Source organism: Fundulus heteroclitus, chromosome 10 (genome assembly GCF_011125445.2).
Source record: "Fundulus heteroclitus isolate FHET01 chromosome 10, MU-UCD_Fhet_4.1, whole genome shotgun sequence".
NCBI classification, from domain to species: Eukaryota; Metazoa; Chordata; class Actinopteri; order Cyprinodontiformes; family Fundulidae; genus Fundulus; species Fundulus heteroclitus.
Window position 1 is genome coordinate 11,105,883 of NC_046370.1, and position 6,370 is coordinate 11,112,252.

Sequence of the window (6,370 nt, forward strand, 5' to 3'; positions counted from 1 at the left end):
CAAGGAGGAGGCAGGTGAAAATAATTAGTTTTAAAGAAAATTAAAAAAAACTAAAGCTCAGGAGGGAATCCAAAATAATATATTATAAGATGAGCAGACGGAAACAGGCTGCTGGGAATAACAGGATGAGCTGAACAAAAGCAGACTGAAAGACATTTAGACTGGAGAGTTGATTACTGAACAGGGAGCAGGTGGTTAATTAGAAACAGGGTGCAGCCACCTCTCCTGTTTCCTCAGTTCAACTCCAAATGGCTGATAAAAAAAAAAAAAAACAAGGTACAAAGGCAGCAGAATGCAAAATGTATATGAAATGCTAAAATAAAGCCAAAGACAAAACCAAACCCCCAAAGATTTTTTAGAATGCTGGACAGTTCTGGAAAGTCTCCAGAACTTTGAGGTTCAAAGGCCTCCTCAACATCACTCTAATCTTTCTAATCAAAGCATCCATGCTCCAAGTCATAAAAACCCTGTGAAATTTCCCCCTGTGTTGGAAGTTCTGACCCCTGGAGTGGCTAGATGCATGTGTAAAACTATGTTGTGGTGAGAGAGTGTATATTTATTATCATTTGTGTTTTTAAAAACCTTTTACAGAACTACAGTAGAAAGCATTTTGTCTCTCAGCGTAACATTGTGGTATGGGAGCTGCACAGTGCAGGAGAGGATGCCTTTTTGCACACTCCTAATTTCTCAGGGAATGTCAGGCTGGACATCCATCCATGCAGATTGTGCAGTTCTGTAAATGAAGGCTTAAAACTGTTGCACAGTATTTACTGCAGGTGTGAGTGTTTCATTGAGGGAGCGCTGGGTGCAACCACACATTAATTTATGTTGTTCGCAAAGTGACTGCTATCAGACTTTTCAGAACCTAAAGACTATTTGCACACTTTAAGCTTCTCAGGAAGGTGTTGGTCAGTGCAATCAAGCGATTTCATTTAAAAAAAAAAATGTTGTGTGTCTGGGTGTCATGTGTAATCTGTCTCAAAAGACTTTTGCTATGGTAACACATGATGATAATAACATTTTTTTCTTCTTAAACAGATAGTGCTATAAATCATAAGCGGTGTAGTGCTTGCAAATGTATGCATACCCTTTCAACTTTTTATCCATTTCATTTCATTTAATAATTGCAAATACTGTACAGGTAACAACCAGAAACCTCAAAGCATTTTAATGGTTTATGTTATAAAGCAACGCAAAATTGCAGATAATTGTGAAAGGAAAATAACTGATTACATTATTGGCAATATTTTTTTATTTATTTTTTTACAAATAAAAATCAGAAAGGTTTCATGTTCCGTGGGTTTGTCTTCTTTTACTCAGGTTCCCTTAATGAAAGTGTAGTCATGCCTCAATTTTTTTTTTTTTTTTGTCATGCCTCAATTTAATTATAATACATTTTATTTAAAAGGCGCCTTTCTAGACACTCAATGTCACCGTACAGAAGGGTAAAAAACAATGTCAGAAACAAAAATCAAAACAAAAAACATTTAAAATGTTAAAATTAAAATTAAAATTTACATGCTTATTTGCAAAAACATTGGAAACAAATATATATTCTTCCTTCCACTTCACAATTATGTGATGAAACCTGTACCCTAACATTAAACCCCAATAGGATGCATTCAAATTTGTGTTTTTAAATTAATGAGTCTTGAACATTTTCAAGAGGTAATAAAATGCTTGCAGGACACTGCATTTGTGAAACGTTTCTTTCATTTGTTTAATCTATAAATATTGACAGTATTAGTTAATTACTTTTTTGATACAACATTTATGCTAATTGATGATTGAGTTGATTTGTACCCTAAGGACTTTAAGTGCCTTCATTAATTTCAGCAAAACAGATTTACTAATAGGGTTACAGTATTGAACAATGGATCCCAATGGATGATACATAAAGCTCAAATATTATAAATATTATCATTAATAATTGCAAATACTGTACTAACATTAATGCCATCAGAAATATACACAGAGGTCATGATCTGATTGGAAAAGTTTCAGTAAGTCGTTTGGGTTGTGATTGTGCCCTTGTTTATCTGGTTTATTATCAATGTTTATATACTTTAACAGCTGACAGCCTGGGTAACGCAAAATATTGTGCCGTTATTCTGTAGGTCAAAAGCTGAAAAGCTAAAGTAGGTAACTACAAGAAGTCCCAGAATGCACCATTCAGGACTACAGATCACAGCAATAATATATAAAGCTAATCCTCCATATACTGGGATGATCTGATAACTGGATTAATGCTCTCTCCTGTTCTACTGACCCAGTAACCCACTGTAACTGAGATAAACTGAGATGAGCACTGCCTGTCTGTCTGTGCACATGACTTAAGTGCAGCACTTTCGTCTGGCAGTATTGCTGCCAACCTTATCCCTTCTTGCTCTATTGTGCACTGTTCTATGTGAATAGCAATTTACTTTAAGCTCACGCAATTCTCCGACCACTAAAAGCTTACAGCTATGTGGCAATTGAAGGATAAGTGTTTCGGCTTGCAGAGGTGGCTTAGAGTACGATGGAAAAGCCCTTGCAGTTGTTTTTGGAGAAATGAGGCATTTGCTTTAGTTCTACTTTTTCTTAAGTACCTGGATTATCCGGCTCTGGCAGAGTCTCACGAGAAGTCCTCTTATTGCCTTTGCAGGATGACAGTGGAATGCATAAATCTTGGAGCCCCTTGTAGTCCATATTTCTGCTGCTGTTTAAAGCAAAGGGAGCTGAATAGGAAGTCAAATTGAAACTCCCTAAAATGAAAGATCCTTCAATATAGATTTAAAGCCCAGAAAAATAGGAGATGTTTGGCACTCTGAGTAAATTCAACTGGTAATAATGTGTCCACCATGCCTCAATGTCAAATGCTGCTCATATAGCTTTAGATTTTTTGCAGCAAGTATTAGCCTCTAGTACTATTAAAGGGTAACTCACCACAATGTGAAAGCAACACCCTGCCCCCAGACAAATTAGAAAAATTCCACCAAAGTGGGCAGTGCCAAGAGACTGAGGAGTAGGGCAAAGGTTTGTGGGAATTAGTGTGGTTGGGTGGTTGGGGGGAGGGGGGCTAAGTGGGGCTATGGTTAGGACAAGGGAAAGTGCCAGCTAGCAATATTGACATATTGAATAAATCGGTCTTTTCAGGCGGAGGATTTCTCACCCCTTTGTCACCAGACGTTGAGGGAGACTTTGTGGAGCCCAGTGAGACAGATCCTTATCGGTTCGAGCCGCTGGCTTACGGCCCTGAACCAGAGATGCCTGAAGGGATGGGCGAGGGAGTGGAGGACAGGATGCGTCCATGTGCAAGCCTCTAAAACAAAAGGCCACAACACAACAAACCATCCGATCTGTCCAATCCAATGGACAGATCCATACAGATTGTTTTCCTGACATACCGGGTGCATAGAGGCTTCCTCTACGGAACACCGGACTCGCAAGGTCTGGTATTCTCAAACAAGCTCAAAGAAGAAGATCAGATCGTTAAGTGTGTTTCAGCCTTAAGGCAACCTACAACACTACGCTTTCTCCCCATCCGAACAAACAAGAGTATAAAACACTATATACATAAATTGCTAACCTGAAAATCGATAGAAAGATCGCAAAGCTCGCTAAACCAACTCTCTATGGAGAAATGTATGTGACAGAGACACTTTTATACCCCACAGCGGTGGAGCTACTGACGATTTTTAAATGTTTCTGGGTGACGTCACAATAACTTTTGGACCAGTAGCAACACTAGTTTGAAATCCAAATGCAGTACACTCGTTAAACCCGAGGAGGTTTCAACAAGTGTACTACTGACTTCCTCTGTACTGCCTCTTCTAGACTGTTTGGTTGACATCAGGAAATCGATGGCACTGAATTCTCATGATTTCGTTGAGAACAAGATTGAAGGCTTGCTGTTTAGGCATCAGGAGATCTGATTTCAATTTGTACAAAATGCTGCCACAAACTTTTAACTGGTACCAAGGGAGAACACATTTCGTTCATTCTGGCTTATGCAGGTCAGAGGACTTTGTAATTGTGCTTGTTTCAAAAATGGTGTAACCCCTTCCAGCTACACACTGGTTGTCATAAACCAGATAAGTCCTGTAGCCTATCTGTAAAATAATTTTCTTCTGAATCATTCATTGTGAGCTAAGTCAGCAGTTCCATTCACAAAGAAGTGTAGATTTATTTTAATAGTCATGATAAGTATTTATTAAAAAAAATAAACATGAAGAATTTAACTGTTTTCAAAAATGAGTGTAGAAAGATCACATCCAATTCTGATTCAAGTCTGCTTAATATCGCTGAACTAAACCAATATATTAAAACTGACATACATTACTTTCTAAATGACAATTAATCTCCTAATTCTCCTAGCTAAAAGCTACTTATTGAGAAATAGTTAATTCAATTCAATTCAATTAAATTTTATTTATATAGCGCCAATTCATGAAACCTGTCATCTCAAGGCACTTTACAAAGTCAAGTTCAATCATATTATACAGATTGGGTCAGATTATACAGATTGGTCAAAAATGTTCCTATATAAGGAAACCAGTTGATTGCTTCAAAGTCCCGACAAGCAGCATTCACTCCTAGAGAAGCGTAGAGCTACAGGGAGAGTCGTCTGCATTGTACATGGCTTTGCTGCAATCCCTCATACTGAGCAAGCATGAAGCGACAGTGGGAAGAAAAACTCCCCATTAACAGGAAGGATTATCCCCTAAATCTAAATCTAAACATTAAACGGTATGGTGGGCTCGATTGCCTTTTGGTGTCATGTTGAATTAACAAAACAGTTACAGATACATTTCTCCTGCTGCAAAATGTATTTCATTACACGTTAGACCGCACCCGATTCAAGTGACAAAATGGACAGGCACCCAAAATTGTAAGCAGACAAAGATGGTGGGAGGAGCGAAGGAAAAAACAACAATTTGGACAAAAATGGAAACAAAATGCTCTGGCTTGATTTGCATGTTGTAATTTGGTCAATTCATTCGTCCACTTTGTACTCATGTACTTTGACTACTGCAAAGAAGTTGTTGTTTTTTTGCCCAGATCATCATTTGACACATCTGCCTGTTGTGAAATGTGTCATATTACGATCCTCGATCAAACCAGGATAACTTCAAGTGACTTCCTGTTGGCAACAGAAAGGTTGCACAAGCTGAGGCAAAGTTTGCAAAAAACATTCCGTGGCTACATTTTTGACCCAAAAAGGTCAGGCACAAAACACCTAAAAACAGAAAAATACACAAGCAATTGACTGGTCAGAAGGGAATCGATCAATTGTGTAATGCAAAAATAACAAATTGGACACATAGCAGGGACTGCTGGGGCCAACACTAAGTGGTTCTCCACCTTTTCCCATACAATTAGGTAATAATGATACCAAGTTCAAGGAAAAATGATGGGAATTTTGACAGACCATACACTGGTTGGTGTCTGATCCTATTAAGCAGAGAGGAAAAACCTAAAGTCTATGCATACTAAAATATATTATCTAAATAATCTTGCTGCAATTCACAAAGAAAAATCTGGAAAGTATATTACATATTTGGATGTGATCAAATAAAAATAACTATTCTGGCAAAATAGTGCAGGCTTAAAAAGAAATGTCCTTTAACCAGCTGGGTAAGGGCGGTTATGGATCAGTGGTGTTATTGGCAGCTGTTACAGTCTGGAAATTAGGATGATTTTGTTCAACACCAGTAATTTCTTCAAGCAAATATCACACATCTGCACGCAGGTGGAAGAAAAAGTTACCGGTTAGAGCGAGGTAATAATCACAGAAATTCACACTGGACTCTCTCAGGAGATGCAGGCTTTAAATTTTGTTGTGGCCCTCACCAAGATCGGATCAATACATTAACTTGTGTTTATAGCAAGTTAATGTGTAGATCCGACTAAAATACTGGAGTGAGGCAAAATACTGACATCATTTTTATTTGCTAATTATTTTATGTCTGAGGTTTGTGGAAGATAAATGTATGAAAATATACTGACTTTTTGCATATAGTTGCACAATGGAACCTAAAGGGTTTGCATGTTGCATTGCTCAAGTCAGCCTCTACGCCATTCAATCATTTTCATGTTTTCTCTGACGCACTGTTTGGCTTTGCTTTTTAAAACTGACAGAATCCAGAACAGATTGTGCCTCTCATGCCATATATCAGTCCAAAAATGTCATGCTGGACTTTGCCAAAAAATCTTGCCCAACTCTTCACCTTTCATGTCCCCTCAGATCTTATTATACTTTAGGGGCTTTTTTTTTTCTTCCTTTCCGCTCTCCCAGAGCATAGACGGCACCTGCTTTCTGAGTCTCCTCTGTTCAGACATCTCTAAAAAGAAACATGTTACCCGTCACTGGACGTCCTGTGTTGAGATG